Source organism: Ambystoma mexicanum, chromosome 9 (assembly GCF_040938575.1).
Source record: "Ambystoma mexicanum isolate Mex_15411 chromosome 9, UKY_AmexF1_1, whole genome shotgun sequence".
Taxonomy (NCBI): domain Eukaryota; kingdom Metazoa; phylum Chordata; class Amphibia; order Caudata; family Ambystomatidae; genus Ambystoma; species Ambystoma mexicanum.
Window position 1 is genome coordinate 1,019,957,508 of NC_090931.1, and position 20,783 is coordinate 1,019,978,290.

The following is a 20,783-nucleotide window of genomic DNA, read 5'->3' on the forward strand; positions in this document are numbered from 1 at the left end:
CAGTCAGGGTGTGGTTTATATAGCCCAGGTAAAGTAGTACCAGGGAAAGTAGTTCCAGGCCTGCCACACCCAAAACACTAGACCGCATAGCTTGGTTCTTAGGGAACAAAGCTATGTGGATGCCTCCATGTTGGCTGACAATATAATAAAGTAGTTCCCAAGCACATTGTTGTTCATGGTGTATGAGCCTGGCGCCATAGGCGCCAGGAGTGGCCCCATGAGGGCTTTTGAAGAGGATGCCAGGCTCTAGAGGCCCGAGTCCTGACCCCACTTGGCCAATGGGTTTGCCAGAGGGGGTTTTGGGCGACGGTCGTGTCAGCACACCTACCCCCCCCAGGCCCCTCCCATGGTGTTTCTTCTGTCTGGCCCTGGTTTGGTTGGGAAGTTCCGATGGAATTTCCTGATTAGACGTGGTGCGTGGATATTCTCACTGGGCTCCCTGGATCTATCTTGTGGCCCAAATCCTTTCCAATCGACGAGATAATATAGCTTGGTCCTAGAGTATTTAGAGTCCGATATCTTTGACTTTGAATTCTGGTTCTCCGGCAACAAGTATGGGCTTAGGTGGTGTCCCAATCCGTGTGCCGGGTTGCATTGGTTTCAGGAGGGACACATAGAATACCGGGTGGATGTGTAGATTAGGTGGTAAATCCAGTTTCACGGCTGCTGGGTTGATAATTGCCTTAATGGTATGGGGTCCTAAGAATCTGGGATGAAAGGTCCGGGTTCCCTTGATGGGTACGAATTTAGCGGCTAACCAAACTTTGTCTCCTACTTGATAATCAGGGGCCTTTTTCCGGTGTTGGTCGGCAAATCTCTTTTGTTTTTTTTTGGCATGAATAAGGTGTTCCTTTGCCCTTTTGAAAGCCTGAGTAATGGTTGTGTGTAGAGTCTTTACCGCTGGCATTTCCAAGCTGGCTGGAAGGTCTAGTTCAGAGGTACGTGGATGTCTGCCATGAAGGGTATAGAAGGGTGTTTGTCCCGTGCTTGAATGCAAAGAATTGTTTTATGCATATTCGGTTATCCATAGTAGGTCTTTCCAATTCCTTTGTTCGTGGTGCAGCATGCACTGTAAATATTGCTTGAGTGTCTGATTGGTTCTCTCGGTTTAGCCGTCCGTTTGGGGATGGTGACTGGTAGATAGCCGAATGTGATCTGCGCCATTGCACAGTATTTTTTCCAGAAGTTTGAAACAAACTGGCTGCCTCGATTAGAGACCAGAACCGAAGGGAAGCCATGTAGCTTAACCACGCCCTCCAGGAACACTTTTGCTAAAGTGGCTGCGTCTGGGAGGCCTTTGAGAGGAATAAAATGGCCCATCTTCGAGAATAAGTCCACAACTACAAGGATGGTGTTGAACCCTTGGCTTGGAGGTAGATCAGTGATGATGTCAAGGGAAAGAGTGTGCCATGGAACTGGAGGAATGTCCAATGGTTGTAGGAGACCAGATGGTTTTTGTTTGTGTTTTATTTTGTGCGCAGGACTGAATATACTGAATGATGTCCTTACGCCAGGTAGGCCACCAAAAGTTCTCTTTCACCTTAGCTAGGGTTTTGGCGATCCCAGGATGCCCTTCGATCAGTGAATTGTGATAGTTTGAAATAATATGCTGTTGTAATTTATTCTTGGGTACATATAGGCAATCCCTAAAAAGGGTAGGTGGTCCTTGATGGTATATTGTTCTCCTTGAGTTTGCCATGCGAGGTAGGCATCAGGATTCATTGTCCGTTGATTTCTTTTCGTAGTTCTGCTTGTGTTAAGGCTGTCGTGATACCCAAGAGTTAGTCTTCAGGTATAATAGGTACTGGGTCTGGAGTTGTATATACTATTTCATCTATGCCCATGCGAGATGAGGCATCCGCCTTTCCGTTTGTGACTCCTGGTCGAAATGTGATTACATAAAAGGGCCCACCGTAATTGGCGCGAGGACTGGGCCTTGGCTGTTTTGAGATATTGCAGGTTTCGGTGGTCTGTGATGACTGTAATGGTGTGTCTGGCCCCCAGAAGGTAGTTCCTCCAGGCTTTAAAGGCGGATTTGATAGCCAGGAGTTCCTTGTCAGCCATGGCATAATTAATCTCTGGAGGTGAGAAGTTTTTTGACTAGAAGGCCACAGGATGTAGCTGGCCGGTTTCTGGGTCTCTGTGAAAGGACAGCCCCCATTGCGAGACTGGATGCACCAGTTTCAACGACATAAGGGAGGTCTGGACGAGGATGTCGCAGGATTGGAGCAGAGGTAAACCTTTCTTTAAGTTCCTGAAAGGCTGCTTCTGCCTCTTCGGTCCAAGCAAACTTTTTATTGTTGTTTCGTAATAGTACTGTGATTGGGTGCACAACCTGAGAGTAGTCTGGTATGAACCGGCGGTAGAAGTTCGCAAAGCCCAGCATGCTTTGTACCCCTTTCAGAGATGTCGGTGAAGGCCATTTCAGAATGGCATCTACCTTGTGCACGTCCATTCTGATGCCTCCTGGAGTAAGGATAAAACCAAGAAATTCTACTTCGGTGACGTGAAAAAAGCATTTTTCAAGCTTTGCAAACAAGCGATGTTGACGGAGCTTGGAGAGGGCTGAACTAACGTGCCTGACATGATCTTGCTCCGAGGCTGAGTATACCCAGATGTCATCTATGTACACTAAGGCGCACACATCAATTAACTCCCTTAATTCGTCATTCAATGAAATATTGGAATGCTGCAGGAGCGTTGCATAACCCGAAGGGAATGACTTGATATTCAAACAAGCCGTACTTATTACGGAAGGCAGTTTTCCATTCATCTCCTTTTCTGTATTACGCTCACCTGGTATCCACAGGGACACCACCCAGCTGTGGGGACTCTGGTGCCCTTCTCAGCCGCTCCCAGGTATAATCAGCTATGGGTTTTGGCGTGCTCTCCGTCCTGCCTTCCTGGCAGGGGCGCTTTGTCCTTTGTGGGCGAGTGCGATCCAGTTACTTCACTGATGCAGGCCATTTGGAGTCTTCCAGGTAGGTCTTATTACTGTTATACTGTATGCCTTTCTTGGATTTAAATGTATTTTCTCTCTCCTTAGGTGCGCGGAAGTTCGCTGTGGAACGTTGGCTGAATTGGGACTCCCCGGCAGGTGATGGTGTTTCGAAAGCGCCTTGATGCAGTAATAGGCGCTATGCGCAGCACTATGATGCCTTGCATTTGCTAACCTGTTGTCTTTTGTTCCCGTAGGTTGCGGTGCTCACCCGGAGCAAGAAGTCCCAAGGCGATGCTGGTCGATGGGCGACTCGTGAGGTAAGGTGCCGGCACAATTGTAAAATGTCTAATGTCCAGTTTCTTTCCTTTTGCAGATCCGACGGTCCGGGAGGCTCGCTGTTCCTTGGATGCTGATTGCAGGAGCGGATGGCAGCTGGTGGTGGAATCACAGGTAAGCTGCTGCTATTAACGATGTCCTTTTGTTTTTCAGATGCTGTTCTTCCAAGGTTCGCAGATGCAGCTGAACACGATGAGCGTCAAGTTGCAGGATTGCAAAGTAACGCGAAGCGTATTCTCCAAGTTGGGTGTGATTTAAATAGCATCAAGAAAGTAGTCCAGGTAAAATAGTCCCTAGGCTACCACACCCAAAACACTATACCGCATAGCTTGGTTCCAAGGAGCCAAGCTATGTGGATGCCTCCATGTTGACTGGCACTGAAATAAAGTAGTTCCCAAGCACAAGCCTTCATTAAGTATGAGCCTGGCGCCAAAGGCGCCAGGACTGGCCGCAAGAGGGCCTAGGCAAAGGATGCCTAAGCTTGTTGGGGGCCCAAACGGAGACCCCTCCTGGCCCATGGGCCTGCCGTGGGGGGTTTCGGGAAGTGGGTCGTGACAGCATGCTCCTCGAAGGTCCAATTTGGTATAAATCTGGGCACCTTTAACTTGGTCTAGCATCTCGGGATAAGTGGCAAGGGGTAGCGGTTCTTCACGGTGATCTGGTTCAATGCGCGGTAGTCAATACAGGTTCTCAAGTCTCCTTCCTTTTTCGGTACGAAGAACAAAGGACTGGCTGCGGGGCGACTTCGAAGGACGGATAAATCTGTTTGCAAGGTACTGGTCTAAATAGGATTTCAAATGAAGGTTTTCTGGTTCTGTGAGAGCGTAGATCCTGCAGCAAGGGATTTGTGCACCAGGAACAAGGTCGATCTGACAGTCATAGGGCCTGTGCGGCAGCAATGTATTGGCTTGATCCTTTCGGAAAACATCCTGGAAATCATGGTATTCACTTGGCAAGGTATTAGTTGCTCCCAGGGTTGATACTGTCACTCTGGGAGTCATGGGCATACAGACGTCTGGTTTCTCTGCTTGGCAATAGCAGGCAGGGGAGCAGTCACCGGGGAAGGTTAATTGTCATGCCTGCCAGTCTATCAAAGGGTTGTGAGCAACCAACCATGGCATCCCTAGTATTAGCCTGAACTGAGGTGCCTTGATGAGATCGAATGAAATAGACTCCCGATGTCCGTCCTGGCACAGCAAGGTTACCCCGGCTGTGCAATTGGTTACTGGTCTGGAAGCGATTTCCGTCCCATCCACGGTGGTTACCTTGTCCATAGTTGGCTTAGAACACAAAGGAAGCCCCATCTCTGCTGCCAGTTCTTGATCAATATAATTTCCAACTACTCCGCTATCAATGTATGCTTCAACGGCATGCATTCTTCACGACTGTTGGTGGTTAATTGAGATCACTGGTATTGCAAAGTGCGAGGTCAGCAACTCTTCTCACTCGACAAACTGACCTCTACGTTTGTCGAGCTTGGTAGTTTTCCAATTCCTTAGCTTCATCTTTCTCTGTGGCCCCGACTGTTCTTCTTGTGGTTTTTACTGGACAGTCCTTCAGGAAATGTCCTGGTTTCCCACAATACAAACAAAGCTGTTGTCTTCTTTTGTCCCGCTCTTGTTTTGTTAATGGAGGCCATATCCCTCCAATCTGCATGGGTTCTACAGCATTTTCAGGTACACGGGGTGAGTTTTCCCTTGGTCGAACATACACGGTCCGAGGGTCCGTCTTAGACTGGTCTGCCTTTCGGTCCTGCAACCGGTGGTCTAGCTGCACAACCAGATTTATTAATTCTGCACAGTCTCTGGGTGGATCAACCACCCGGGCTAAGACGTCCTTTAATTCGCCTCGTAAGCCTTGATGGAATAACGTGGTTCTTTTGTTTTCAGGCCAACCAGGCTGTTGACGGTAGCAATGTACGTTAACAAGTCCTGATTCCCCTGTCGGAGGGACAAGAGCTCATTGCCTACTGCTTGTTCCTGGTTATGGCGAGCAAAACGTTTTTCCATTTCTCTCTGGAACCCCCCCAAAGTCATGTAATAGAGGATCGTCATGGGTTCCCAACGGCACGACCAATCTGCTGCACTACCACTCGGGTATGATAAGACAACAAAAGCTACCCGAGCTTGGTCATTTGGAAATGCTCCAGGCCTACAAAGAAAATGAAGGCGGCACTGATTGATGAATGCTGCATACTTCCGTGGGTCGCCTGAGAACCTTTCTGGTGGTGCCAGGGGCACTGTTCCAGGTAATGTGATCTGTACCGGAGTGGGTGGTATGGCTGAGTTTTGCATCGTTGGATTGCTTCCAGGTAGAGGCGTCTGTCCTGCCTGTGATTGCAAGTATTGCCTGCTAATCTCTTCAGTGCGTTCTTTGGTCACTATTAGGTCTCTGCGGAGGGCATTAGTCTCTTATCAGGCAGAATGAACCTCAGCACGAAGCTCTCCTAGTAATTGGGCCAATTGGTCCATTTCTGATGTCTCCATGGTGCCCAGGTGGATTTGTTATGGAAGGCTTCGTGTTCTGTTACGCTCACCTGGTATCCACAAGGACGCCACCCAGCCGAGTTACTCGCTGGTATGCTTCTCAGCTTTGCCCTGATGTGGTCTGCAGGGAAGGTTCTGCCTGAAAATACAGGAGGACTGTGTTCAAGACTGACCGACTGGGGTAAGTATCCTCCCTCCACCCCCGTATGCTTTCAGTCCCTCTGGCGCCCTCTCCTCATCTTGTGGTAGAATTAGGCGTGCTCTCTGTCCTGCCTTCTTTGCAGGGGCGCGTTGTCTTTCATGGGTGAGTGCGGTCCAGTTACTTCACTGACGCCGGCCCATTTGATATTGTTCAGGTAGGTCTTATTGCTGTTCTTTAGTTTTGTTGCTATCCTGCATGCCTTGCTTTGTTTAAAATGTCTCCTTTTTCTCCCTTAGGTATGCGGAGCTTCAGCGCGGCGAACTGGCTTGGTTGAGCCCCGCTGGTAAATGATGGCGCGTTAAGAGCGCTATGATGCAGTAAGTAAGCGCTATGCGCAGCGCTGCAAAGTCTTGCCTTTGCTAACCTGTGTTTTCCTTCCTTGTAGGTCGCGGTGTTCTTCAGCGCGAGTGGAATGTCCAGAGTGGTGCCAGCCGAGAGGCGACCAGCCAGGTAAGCCTTTTGAGCCGTTCGGAATTTGTAAATGTCTCTACAGCTTTCTTTTAATGTTGCCTCTATCTTCTTCTTTCAGGTCGTTCTGTCCAGGAGGCGTGCAGATTCGAGGAAGCTGTTCTCAGTACCTGCAAGTGTTTAAAGATGAAGACTGCAGGTAAGATGCTGCTGCTAACGATGTTCCTTTTGTCTCCTTGCAGGTTCTGCTTCTCCGAGGTTTGAGGGAATAGCTGGACACGGTGAGCGTCACATTGTGAGCTGCAAAGTAACACGAAGCGTGTTATGCAGTCAGGGTGTGGTTTATATAGCCCAGGTAAAGTAGTACCAGGGAAAGTAGTTCCAGGCCTGCCACACCCAAAACACTAGACCGCATAGCTTGGTTCATAGGGAACCAAGCTATGTGGATGCCTCCATGTTGGCTGACAATACAATAAAGTAGTTCCCAAGCACATTGTTGTTCATGGTGTATGAGCCTAGCGCCATAGGCGCCAGGACTGTCCCCATGAGGGATTTTGAAGAGGATGCCAGGCTCTAGAGGCCTGACTCCACCTGGCCAATGGGTTTGCCAGAGGGGGTTTTGGGCGCGGGTCGTGACAGCACCCTCAGGGCTCTCACAATATAGCTCTGTTACACTTATATCCTGTACTGGTATGGCCATACAGTATTGAGAAACTCTCAGAGCTATTAAAGTACATTTCTATGTGAGGGATCAGAAATGAGAGGCAGACATAAAGTTGTAGTATTTTCAACATCAGACATCTTTATTAAAATAAAAAGGGGGGGTTGCATAAAGGTCTACTCATCCCTATCCTGAAGAGTTTCCCTAGCTAGGAAACTAAAAACTAAATATTCATTCTGTGTCTCGTCAAAATTATATACACTGTCCTTGTGTCCAAAACCTTAATCTGACTCTTGCACTAAAAGTAAAGAACTAAGGTTATAAGGACAGTGTCTCTGATGTAGGTTTTTTAGAAGGTGTTTAAAAAATAGATACATTCAATAAAATAATGTTTGGATCCAGAGGGTAGTTCCCTTCCCCTGGATATCTCAGGTAGGATGGCAAAAATGTCTCTTTCAAACAACCACTTTTCAAGAATTGCAAGTGTGTCTTTTTCAAACAGTAGTTCTTTAAGGATGGTGAAAGTGTCTCTTTCAAAACAGTGATTTCTTACAAACAACCTCCTGTTTTACTCCCCTGCCAGGAAGCCTTTAGTAGATTTATCAGATCCACTGGTGTACTCCCCTGGCACAAATCCATTTTCTGGGGCCTGCAGATCCCCTTGTATACTCCCCTGTATCTCCCAGAATGCTTATTGCCTGATGTGCTTCTTTCACCAGGTATTATTCTTAATGTTCTCATTGTCTTTCATTATAGCACATTGTATTCCTTCACTGTATATGCTTTCTTGGCTTCAGATACTACTTGTCCCAACTGCAGAATAATGAAAGCAACCGTGTTGCTATGAAATAAAGAATGTTTTAATTATGAATACTTAAATGACGTTTCTGGACTAGAGTTGACACCAAAGAGACTATGTAAAATTACAGAAACCTGTTAAAAGTGGGGGAAGGGAACACCAGTGCCTTTCTTTTTGTTTAAGCTGCTTATGATCATGGGGAAGGGAACCTCAATATCGTTTTGTTGAAAAGAACTATGGAACATGCAATCAAACGTCAATAAGTTTGAATGTGAATTCAGCATTACCAGAGAAGCAAGGCATTTTGCAGCCTGTAGTTAAAAGCATGAAGTTTTGAATGTCAAACTACATAAAAGCGCAAAAGACAATTTTAAGTACTGCATTGAATTAAAGAAAGTCAAATACATTTGAACTGTTCAACGAGAGTGTAAAGACGCCGGTGGGGGGGGGGGGAGTCTGTACTTCTGCTCTCTATATGGAAGAGGAGAGGCACAGAGGACCCCGGCCAAGATTCTCTATTGTGGTAGCAATGGACGAGCAATCAAGGCCTAACTTCTGAGGAGGTGATGCGGGCTGGTTCTTAAGTAAGTGTAGTCCCCAAGCACCCACAAAGGAAGGTCCGCACACTGTATCTGTTAAAACACAGACTTTATATAATTAATATTCAAAGGTATATACACAATACCACAATAACTCACTTTGTCCTCAGGAAATCAACAATGGCAAATATATACAGTTCTAAAGTACCACAACGATTATTAGATCTCATTAAAGTGCATCAAATATACGGTCGAAATGTCACACAGATCAATAAAGAGGAAACCAGCAGTAGAGAGAGGAAGGAAAGCAAGATGTTTGAACAATTGGCAGAATACTGGTCACCACCATTGAACACAGTTCTGTGTGGAGATCCCCCCCCACCTGGGTAACCTGTAGAATACAGATCCAAGCCCAGTCCATATATTGCTCACACTAGACATCCCAATAGGTCTGCAACCCCAAAGTGCCTGGCGTAGCGTTCCTCGTCGGCGAATCGATGGCCCTTCTTGAGTGCCCTCCCTTTAAGGCAGGAGTCACGGGTCGTTGAACGTCCTACGGAGAACAGGTTGAGCTACGACGGTGAAGTGGCCGCGTTGTTCCTAGCGGTGCTCGTTGACGGGGAAGCGTAAACATCCTGCAAGGAAGGGGCGTGTGGGGCACCTCAGTGTCGATAGTTTTGGACCGCAAGAGTTTGAAGAACTATGTCCCAACAAGGGTGTCGAGTCGTCGGCGTCTCTGTGGTCTTTGGGTGCCGGGAAACAGACCGGCGGATGCTCTTCGGCGCGTCGACAGTCAAGCCTTCTCCAGCAGGATACAGCGGTGAAGATGCGGACGGGAGCTTCCTTGGATCAATGAAGCTATCAGGCAAACGGGAGCACAGCGTCTCCACTCGGCGATGTCGGTCGTCGATAGTGGCGGACAACAGTCCGGGCGCTTCTTGTGATTCTGCGGTGGTCCCCTTCTCGGGTCGGCAGCCTGTCGAAGGTCTGTCTACCAGGGAGCTTTGGCAAAGATCTGCTGGTGCACGATGGTCCCTGTAGCTCAGGAAGAGGGCGCCTTACCAGGTCCTCTCTGGGTCGGTCCTTGGAGGCACAACAGCTTTCAGATTGTGAAGGAGAGCAACAGCAATTCTTCTCGTCCAGGAGGGCTTCAAGGTCAAGCTTCAGTTACTCGTCGTAGTGGACTTCAGCTTCCGAACACGATTCCTAGCAGTGAGAGGTCCCCAGATATACGGTTGATCTCCCATTCATTCCGCTGGGTCATACTCAAGGATCCAATCACAACTAAGGGCATTCATGCAGGCAGGCAGCCGATCAGGCACACAGTGCATTCAAGCCATTCACTTCTCTCCAGACACTCACAAGTTATGTGTATTGGGACAAGTACCAAGCCATTCAACACGCCACACTGCATTCATACCGGTTTCGGGCAGGGCTGTCTCAATCATTGTGTCAACCAACAGATACTAGACACCCACAGCATAGAATGCGTATTCGTCACACACTCCATTCACCCAGGTCCCACCCACAGGCGTACCCACAACATACGGTTGTTGGGAAGGCTCCAGCCAGTCTGGTCAGCACTTCCCCACACTACCATATATGGAACTTCCACCCAACAGCCAATCAGGGGGAAGGAACAGAGGCAGGGCTTCCTGGTACTTTGGGAAGATCAAGGTAACAGGCGATGGAAGGCTGTAACGCTCACCTGATTCCCGTAGAGGCGCCGGTCTTGACTGGGCGTATACCGTATCTTCAAAGGTGATGTGTAACACACGGCTGGCTCTTTGGGCTGGACCTCTGTGCACTGTATGTCTGGCTCGAAGGGTAAGATGTCTGCAGATAGAAAATGTGGGATTAATGAACTGGGTTATTGAATGTCTCTCTCTTCTTCCCTTTCTCTTCTCCTGTAGAACCCCAAAGGTTAACGCTCTCACCTTAGGTAAGTGAACGCCGTGCTCTCCATCTGCCTCGAGGCAGGGTGCTGTAACCAGTTTCTTCACTGGATAAGGGGAGCAGGCCTCTTGACTTCAGAGGACTGCTGTCTGTCGTTAACTGCACGAATGGTAAGTTTTGAGTAATTCTAATGTCTTTAAAGTCTTTAGTAATGATGTCTCTTGTTTTGCAGGGTTCCGGCGATGGCGGATGGCGGGCTGAAGTGAGTTGAAGATGGAGCCCGTGTGATGAATAGAAGCGCCTGGAAGCACGTAAGTAAGCGCTTGTTGCCTGCTTCACGATGCGCTCTAACTGTCTTTTTATTTTGCAGGTACAAGTTCGGGGCGGCTGCAGGGTGCCGGAATACCCACTGGGTTAGATGTGGAAAGGAGTAATGGCACGTGAGTATTAAAGTTCCCCAATGTCTTTAAACGCACCTTGTTTTGTCTTTCAGATGCGGGATGCAGCGCCGAAGGCCTCCGGAGCGTGCGAAGAGTTGGTAAGCTTTTGTCTTTCAGATGCCGGAATGCAGTGTGAAGACCTCCGGAGCGCACGAAGAGTAGGTAAGCCTTTGTCTTTCAGATGCCGGAATGCAGCGCGAGGCCTTGGTGACAGCCGATGGACCAGGTAAGTGAAGAGCTGTCACTGAAGACCGTAATGCTAACCTGTTCTTTCTTGTCTTTATAGGTGTTGCTGAAGACTGGATTCAGAATGGTAAGCCTTTTTCCTTAGGCCCAGGATCAGATGCAGAAGACACGATGAGCGTTCTGCTGCTGAGGATGCAGAATAACGCAAAGCAAGATTCATCCATGGGGTGTGGTTTAAATAGCCTCCTGTAGTGCTTAGGTGTCTCCTTCCACAGCCACGCCTAAGAAAAGAGTTCCTGCTTTCCAGAAGAGTTCCAGTGTTCTGAATCTAGGGAGTGGCTCCTGCCCCACCCAACAGGAAAAGTAGTTCCAAACAGAAGAGGATCAGAGACTCAACTGGCAGGCAAGTAAGCAGCATGGTCTGCTGCAGGTAAGTCCACCCAAGCATTATGAGCCTGGCGCTTCCAGCGCTGGGACTGGGCATATTTATGAGCCTGGTGCCACTGGCGCAAGGACTGGGTCCAAAAGGTCCCAATTGGGACTGGTTGGCACTCGGAACCTGGGTTATGGATCTGCTTCCAAGGGAGTTGGGAAAACCCTGACCTTTTGGAAGCAGAGATCATGACAAAGGCAAGAGACAACAGGGGCCATTTTGTCTCCATCAGGAATCTACCGATTCCAATGACAGGGCTTGGGCATCCTAAAATGGAGGACGCTCAGGAACCAGTCAATTCAGCATGGAGCTGCCACCAGCCCGTACCCTGCTCTGTGAGTCACACAAAGGTGCCCAAAAACATACACTAGGGGCACAGGGTTGCACCACTACCCATGGGTGCCATAAGGGTATCCCATGGGTCTGTTCACCAAAATCAAAGGCGAGAGCTGCACCGCCAGGAGTCCCACATGAACTCCTGCATGGAAAACGCGACACAACACACGATAAAAGCAGTAAATGACAATGGTACGGAGGCCCTGTCCCTCCGATGCATTTCCAGCATCACAGAGAGAAATACCTTTGTTTTGTGAATCATTTCAAAAGGGAACTGCCTTTGCTATATGAACTAATTTTGAAACAAGGGGCAGGGAAACACCAATGAGAAGAACTGTTTCCATTTCGGTGAACTGTTTGGAACTCCTTTATGTGATGAATTGCTTGGAGAAGAACGCTGAACTTTGGATGCAGTGTGAGCACTATTTTGTTAAGATCAGCATCCTTGCATATTTTTGCTTAATTTATTGTGAGGGCAAGCATAGGTTTGGACACAGATAGATATTTTGTTTTGCGCCTTTCCCCTGTTCTCCGCAGACAAGGTTTCTAGACAAGTCCAATCTATGACAGTCTCGTTGAAACAGGTTCACCCCTGTTCCTGCAAAACTATCAAGGACCACATCAACTCCCTGGGTCCTGCCCTGGCTGATTTCTGCAATCACTCCTTCGCCACTGGAATCTTCCCATCCCCCCTGAAGCACTCCCTTGTGCACCCCTTCTTAAGAAACACTCTGCCAACCCCTCCTGCCTGGCTAACTATCACCCAATCTCCATCACTCCCTTCCTGGGCAAGCTCTTGGAGAAACTGGCCATCTCCCAGCTTAATCTCCACACTGAATCTGTTGGTTGTCTTCATGACCATCAGTCTGGCTTCAAAGCTGCCAGAAGCACGGAAACCGCTCTCCTGAACATCTGTGAAGACCTGCTCTCCAACCTTGACTCTAACACCCCTGTCGTCCTCATCCTGCTTAATCTCTCTTCTGCCTTTGACACTGTCAACCATGCCATCCTGCTCAACCGTCTCCGTGATAACCTTGGTATCACTGGTCAGGCTCTGGCGTGGCTGACTTCTTTCCTCTCCGACTGACCCTCCCAAGTCCAACTGGGGTCCTTCCTCTCTGCTCTCTTTTTCTCTACCTGTGGTGTCCCCCAGGGGTCTAACCTCTCTCCCTGGCTGTTCAACCAATACCTGGCACTTCTGGCCCACCACATAGCAGCTCTCTGCCCCAACTTTCAGTGCTATACAGATGAGACCCAGATCATCTTCAGGCTACCCTCAGCCTCCTCCTCTACTTCCTTCATCTCGGTCTGTCTGCTACTCAGGAATGGTGTGCCGCCAATAACCTCTGCCTTAATGCCAGTAAGACTGAGATTCTCCTCATCAGCACACCCGCTCCCTTCTTCCCTGTATCTCTCTGGCCAGCCTCTCCTGGAATTGTCCCAGTAAGCGGGACCCGAATACTTTTCTGATCACGTCCAACAGGGCGATCGGACCGTCATTTTTTGGGTTTTCTTTCTGCCCTTTTTTCTATATGGGTACCACCGCACAAGACCTCCATGAACTACAGATCAAATTAGTTTGGGTGGCTTGGTTTAGGACCTTCTGGATAAAAGTGGCCCAATCCTCAAGGTGTTCCATCAAGATGGCATTTGTTATGCCATCTGGACCAGTTACCATTGATGTATTTAATTTTCGCGTCTTCCCTACTATTGTGTCAACATTGTGGGGGACAGTCCATGGTTTGATCGTGTTTGCTGGTAGATTTCGCGGAAGTTCATTTGAAGTTTTAAAGAGTGTGGAAACATTTTCCACCCAAGCTTTCTTGCCCATGTTGTTATGCGGGGAGTCGCTTGTGACCAGTGTTGCGGATTTGATCAAGGACCAGAATTCTTTAGACTTCCTGCCACATACTGCACGCAGCATTAGATAAGAGTCATTTTGATGCATTTTGGCTCTATGGCGGACTATCCAGCTTTTGTAGACTTGAGCAACGATGGTGGCTTGAGCTCTATGGTCTTGTCGGTTAGTCTTTGCTGCAAGCCGTCTTGCTTGCCTCATCTCTTTTTTTTTCTCAACGAATAGTATGTCATAGACGTGGGGGCCGTGATGTGAGGCCCTTCCTAGTCCTTGCTTTTTTTTTCATAAAAGCATTTGGCAAGGACGTGTAGTGGACAATTTTGTTTTCCAGATCTCTTTTTGTGGTTTCCACAGATGTAATGTAGTCTCTTGTTAGATTTTTTTTATTGCAGGTCTACTCAATTTTAGGCGAGTGCCCCAGTTGATCACCTTGACTTGGGCTGTCATTGTTAGTTTGTGTGGTTCCGTTGTAGCCCTCTAAGTCGTGGTTAGCAGATTGTAATCGCTATTTTCTGTCCTTACTTTGAAAGAGGTGATGAGAAATAGAAGTTCTTTAGACACGACATTTGGTCTATATCTGCAGCCTGGCAACCTCTTTCCCAGGATGCCACTAATGGGTTATTTTGATTTTCTACAGCCTTTAAAGAATGAGCGAGGACCACAGTCTTCCTCTGCCCTCTGCTGGTGAGGTGTTGTTCTGCCCTCGCTTCCCTCGTTTTCTTTTTTGGCAAATTGCGCTTAAATCTCCACACACTATCATATACTTAAAGTGATGGTTTCTGTGAGCATCCTTGATTAAGTTTGCAGCCAAATCGAGGAAATTAGTGTTGGAAATGGCTTGAGGGCTCCAGTAAAGGTTTATTGCCACCAAATTTGACAGTTTGTCTTGGTGAAAAGGGATTGCCGGATGCAACCAACTCACCAAAAGGGCGAGTGAAATTAGGCTTGAAGAAAGTGTCTTTATAAGGTTCATACCACTGACGGATCTTACCGCCGTTAGTAAGCCCGATGTTGGGTGACCGTTAATTCCTTGAACTGGGGAAAAAAAATAGATTGAACCCATCAAGATATGATTTTTCCATCAGCCAGGTTTCCTGAAGGCAAAGAATGGCGTCGCCAAGATTTACGTCACTGGGAGCTGTTTGATGCTTAAACCCCCTGGTGTTCCATGAAGCAATCTTTAAAGAAGTCAGTACATTGCTAGTAGGCCTGTGATTGGCCTCTAATGGCGGGTGTTGTCTAAGGACTTTGGCTATGTATGAATCTGTTTAGCCAGTGCTTCCATGATCCATGTGTCAAGGCTCCAGGTTTCCAGGCGCAGGAGTGGCACGAACCAACCACCCCCACTGTGGCCTTGGCACCTGCAAGACTAAGCTTACACAGGCGTCAGCGACGCCAGCAGGAAAAGAGGGTTAGGAACTTGTTGATTGGCTAGGTAGGGGTGATGAGGGTAACCGGAAAAGGGTTGGGATAGGGGATTTGGATGGGTTGGGGCACACAGGGTAAGCTAACAACTGTACAACATGAACTCACACCTACATACATGCATTCCCCACAGTATTCAGCATACAAGACAATAAACAGTAAAGCACTTTGTCCTGGGTGTGAGTGCTGGCTTCCTGTCTGCGCACTCTCAGGTCCGGTGACAGGAGCAGTTCAAATGCTGCAACAAGAGCTTGTATTAGTGATTGTACGGTATCCGCGCGTGGCTCACAATGTACATACAACTGAGCATGCAGCTATGACTGGTGACACTCCCCCAGGATTTGGTTCATACAGGCTCATGCAATCCTATTGCCTAGGTTGCCAGCGTTAGAAGGCGTCCATTTGCACCATGCCCGCTTGCAAGGTCGAATGCAGCTTGCAGCCTGCAAAGGGAAATGCATGTGCAATTATTCTGCGTTGTCGTGCTGAACGTGGCTCTCTACATGCAGCAATAGTGCTGCACATGGCTACGATGTGTGGTCCCAATGTGGCCGCACGTGACTGGGTCTGCTGTTCTTAATGGGTTAACACTGCGTGCTAAACCGAATGTGGTACACAAGGTTGTTGTTGCCAATGGTCCTATGCGGCGGAGAAGCTAGCCGCCAATGGGTCTATTGCATGCAGGCTAATGCTCTCAGGGTTAACACTCGCGAGATGCAAATGATCTAATGGGTTGTCGGTGAGCGTTCATGCCAAGGGGTGGTCGCTGCTGGCAGCGTGTGATGAAGCACACTTAGCTTTTATGAGGGCAGAGGGGACGTGGTCTAGCTGGGCTGTGCCCCTTGAAGGTGTTCCCCTGGTGCTGTGCGTGCTTCACTGGGCCTCCACTCCCCCCCTTAGCCTCAGCGCTACTTATCTTTTCCCAGCGGAGGGCCAGAATGAAGTTTCCTTGGGGCGTAGCGCCTCGTGTAGATCCCCTTGGCCGGAGCTCTTGCCGATGCGACTGCTCTGGTCGAGGACTCGGGCACAAGCCCTGTGCTTTTGTTCTTGCGCATGTGCCACACCCAGCGTGGCTCGATTTCTGTAGTTCCTGGCCCGGAGGCTGCTGGGACTTGTAGTTTGCAGGTCTTTCTTACTGGAATGACAGCAAAGAAGCCACAAACACACAAAAGCACACCACACATGCACACTCTCTCTCTTTCTCCCCGGTTTGAGCGTGATGTTCAGGTTTGATCTTGGGCCGCCTGAATATTATTTGAAGTTGACACAATCTATATTGCCAAATATTCTACTCAACAGGGAGACGTGGGTCACACAGGCAAACTGAAGTTGCTACGGCAGACAGACAAGAGGGGCAAAGAGGCCGCTCCTTTTGAAGCGAGTTATTCAGAGGAAGAGTGCCTTGCCGGTTTGAAGGTACTGAAGTACCTAAACGTAAATCTGGTCAGAACTGAAATCTGGCTTAAAGTACTGAAGCTGCGATAATATATCTGTGGGCCAGTAGATGTAAAATATCAGTACTACAAGTGAAGTGGAGTAATGTGAAACAAAGGAGAATGTCCTCATGGTACACTTTAGTAGGAGTGCAGTTGTTGAAGCAGCAGTACTGTGAAGTCATACTGACAAACCTACTGTGAATCTTATGTGAAACAAGTATTAACAGGGTTGAATCCCTTCTGCTGCAGTTCAGTTGCTCTGTTCTTCTCCTCCTAGTGCTTTGTCAAAATCAATCATCAGGGCGGCTGTATTTCTTTTACAGGTGTTATTAATTAGTTGCTCTTTCAGTCTCAAAGGATTCTTATGGCTGTAGTGAGCACATTTTTACAATTCAGGTGACCAGGAAGCAACACCCCTCCAAGAGCACAAATCTTTCTGAAAATTGGGGGAGGGGAGAAGGCCATCAATATGGCTGTGTAAAGTGGGGCTTTTGGGAAAGATGTGTGCCCCAGGAGGGGTATCGGTTCCTGGTCACCTGAATTGAAAAAAAAAATTCTCACTCCAGCTACCAGAATATTAGAGACTGAAAGAGCAACTAAATTGGTAACATCTGAAAATAAACAAAGCCTCCCTGATGATTGTTTGTGACAGGAAAACGTTTGGAGGAGAAGAACTAAAGAGCAGCTGAATTGCAGCACTTGGGATTTAACCCTCTTAATACTTGCAACTGAACTGCAGCACTTGGGATTCAACCCTGTTAATACTTGGACATTCTTGGGATTTAACCCATTTACTTTTTGCATCAAGTATATTTTGACTGGGAACTGGAGAGCGCGACTCACCTTCCTAACTTTTTCACATAGTGTGAATCTTAAGTTGTGAATAGTGACATATTAACTGTGTTTCACTAACAACTGTGGAAGTTGTATTTCTTTTAAACTGTGGCAAGTGTTCTTGGATTCTTTGAAGTGGTGGCAAAGCATTGTGGCTGGGAATACGATTGGTGCTGTTTTGAGTAAGTGGAAAGTCCATATTGCACCAAGAAGAAAATATATGCCAATGCTGGAACTTTGGTTAGCAAGACTTTACCCTGACATTGAAACATCAAGAACTGATCTGGAACTATCTTACCTACAAGGATTTTCTTGTTTCTTTTTGTTGAACATTGAATGTTAATTCACTTCTGAATCCTGGACAAGGGAACTAGCCCAAGTTAATTGAGAGAGGATCAAGAAACTGTGAATGTTGTTAATGTTATTTGCATTGCCATATCTTATTTGTAGTAGTTAATGTTTGAGTGTGAGGCCCAGACATCTTGTGTTGGAGTGTTTCCCTTTGGATTTGTTAGACGGGGAACTCCTCAGCTGAGTAGGGATAGTGAGGCATTTAATATCAATTTGTCTTTAATAAAAGCTGTTGTTTGTTTGTTTTATTCACTTATAATGCGCGGCAGACCCGAAGGTAACCGGGCGCAACAGTAAAGAAAATGCAAAGCTTAAGTTACAGGGTAGCATCGGTTACATAGAAAGTACAGGATACAAATACAGATATCACAGGTAGTAGGCAATTATAATTTACAAAAGGCAGAGATGGTTACAAAGTATAGTAGGGACAGTATATGTACAGGTACTAAGTGGACATTATCTCCTCGACCATGTGGGCAGAGTGAGGAGGTCCATAGGATCAAAAGAGCAGGGTAGTGAAATGTTAAATACTAGGGTTGCCTGGGGATAATTGTCCACCAATAGGCTAATCATTGGCAGTCCTAAACAGGTTGATGTAGTTGGTTCTGAATTTCAGAAAGGGCTGTTCCTCACGTAGAGGGTTTGGCAGCGAGTTCCATAATTGGGCCGCTTGAACCTGGAAGCTACTACCCCCCGCCTTAGTTAGCCTAAATCTTGGAGTGATGAGGCTATTGGCATTTGCGGTTCTAGCTGGATGCGTATGGTTTCTTTTTATGAATTTATTGGTGAGATAGCTCGGAGTGGCATTGTTTAGGGCTTTGTGAACCGAGGATGCAACTTTTAGGAGGATTTTGCTTTGGGTGGACAGCCAGTTATTTTGGCGTCTGATCTTTGAAATATGCCATCTTATAGAGATACCGAGGGCAGCTCGCAGGGCGTTGTTTTGTAGAATTTGAATTTGGTAGGTGATGGATGTATTCGCTCCAATATAGAGGGCATTACAATAGTCAAAACTCGAGAGGATTAGTGCTCTCGCTAAGATGAGGCAGTTGTTGTCAGAGAGAAAGTGCTTGCCTGCACTGATAAGCTTACAGGTGTAAGCGGTAGCCGATGCCAAGGACTTCACCTGTTTGTCGAAAGAAAGGGTAGCATCCAGATAGAATCCAAGTGTCTTCACATCTTTAGACACCCTGATGATATTGCCATCAATTTCAAATGAGGTGTAGTCTTGGCTAAGTTTTTTAAGGTTAGAGTGTGTCCCCAGGGTGATGAGCTCTGTTTTATCATCGTTCAGGCATAGACCGTGGGTTGCCATCCATGCCATCCATGCCTGGACAATGACAATACACGCTGTGTACCAAGGCCAAATCCTTACCATAATCCCCGGAAAGTGGGAGGAGAATCTGGGTATCATCTGCATAGTTGGTGTAGGTGATACCGAGAAGGTCCAGATCATCGAAAAGGGTCTTGGTAAATATGGGGATTGGGTCAGCCGCTGCCGATGGGGAGAATACCCTCATGGTCCTATCGCTGAGAAAGGATTTTATCCAGGTAGGCACTGTACCGGACGTGAATGAGGAGTTGACAAGTTTGGCAATAAACGGGGAAAGATCCCTAGCAGCATCTTTTATGAGCTGGGCCGGGCAGGTATCACCCTGACAGTTTGATGGCTTTAGAGAGAGGATGACTTTTTCCACCTCAAGGATGGAGGTTTTAGAGAACGTAAATCGTGTAGCCGGGTCCTGTACCTTTAGAGCAGGGTCTATAGTTGGGTTGTTAGTCTTGGGTGGCTGTGTAAGGGAGGCTTTCTTTTTGGCTATTTTTGTTTGGAGTAAGGAGATTTTGTTTGATAAGGCTTGCTGGATATCGGAGCACCACGTTTTATCTTTGGAGCATATTTCTGGGATGGGTGACTCTAGTTCCTTGAGGATGGTGAACAGTTCTCTCATGCTTGAATTGGTATTGGCAATACGCATATATATTTATATATATGGTATATTTTGAACAATCATCAAACAGTTGTCTGCCTCTCATTACTGACCCCCACATTACAGAGTTGCTTTGCTGCTCCTGTGTAGCTGGAGTGCTGACTCATGTGTTTGCCCATACATGTTCGCACAGGGCTAGCACCCGTAAGCCTGCAGGGAGACTTCTCTGAAGTTCATGACCATTTTTTCAAGAAAGCTTGTTACTTACTTGCTACAGAAGACTTCCTTTGGACTTTCTAGAGCTGTGCCTAATCTGTTTTGCCTTCCAAACTGACTTGGAGATACTCATAACTAGCAAGGATGGTTTTCTAAAGTGTTAGGCCTCTGTGAAATAATTGCAAAATATTTACTTACCTTATGGTGCTTTTGTTTAATTTATTTTACCTGAAACAGTTAATGCAAAAGTATTTTACTTACCCTTGAATTGCATACTGCCATTCTAAAATATATTACAAAGTGGTTTACTTACTGTCAATAATGCATTGGTTTTCCTAAGGTTACTTATTGTGTGTTATAGTACATACCTTTACCATAGTGTGTGTGTGTGTATATATATATATATATATATGTATATATATATATATGATACAAAAACCCATTATTTTTATGTAACTTTATTGTGTCCGTGTTTCTTTTGGCTTATGTGTATATTCTAAGTGCTTCGTACCACCTACAACGCTTTCTCCCTCCCTTTCTCCCTCCTAAGAAGAGCCTGGCTGCTCAATCATTGCTACCAGCAAAACTTGTATGGTTCATGCCTATACTAAGAGTTGGAGCCTTGTGTCCAAAGTGTGAGCCTTCTCTAGTCCTACAATAGGTGACTTCTGTAAAACTCCCTAACAGAAACAACCACACTGACTGCATTGCAGGCTGGAAGAAAATGGCGACTCGTAAGAGGGCAGGGCTAAGGGCCCTTGTGATACCAGCCCACAAGGGGAGGAGTTTGGATTTGCTTAGACAGATTGGCTCTGTAAAGCAGTTGACCTGGGTGCCCAATGGGAGTATGTAGAACCATCTAGACAGGAACAGGGGAGTGTGCGGAGGAAGGGGCTGTTATATAAAGCCAGCCGAGTTTGTCTACAGACAGGTGTTTGGGTGAGGTTGCAGGGGCTTCAGGAAGAATAACATGCCAAATACAAAGTTGTAACATTTAGTAGAGGATTTATAGGAGACTTGTGTATTTAAAGAGTAAAGGTAAGTTGTTGAGACTGAGAGGGTGCTACCAATT

The 20,783-nt window shown here is 47.1% G+C and overlaps 1 protein-coding gene across 1 annotated transcript in view; it reads left to right on the top strand.

The window, feature by feature from the left end:
• The window catches only part of TTC21B (tetratricopeptide repeat domain 21B), a 1,345,192-nt gene that overhangs the window by 692,744 nt on the left and 631,665 nt on the right, over nt 1-20,783 (top strand). The window lies entirely within an intron of this gene.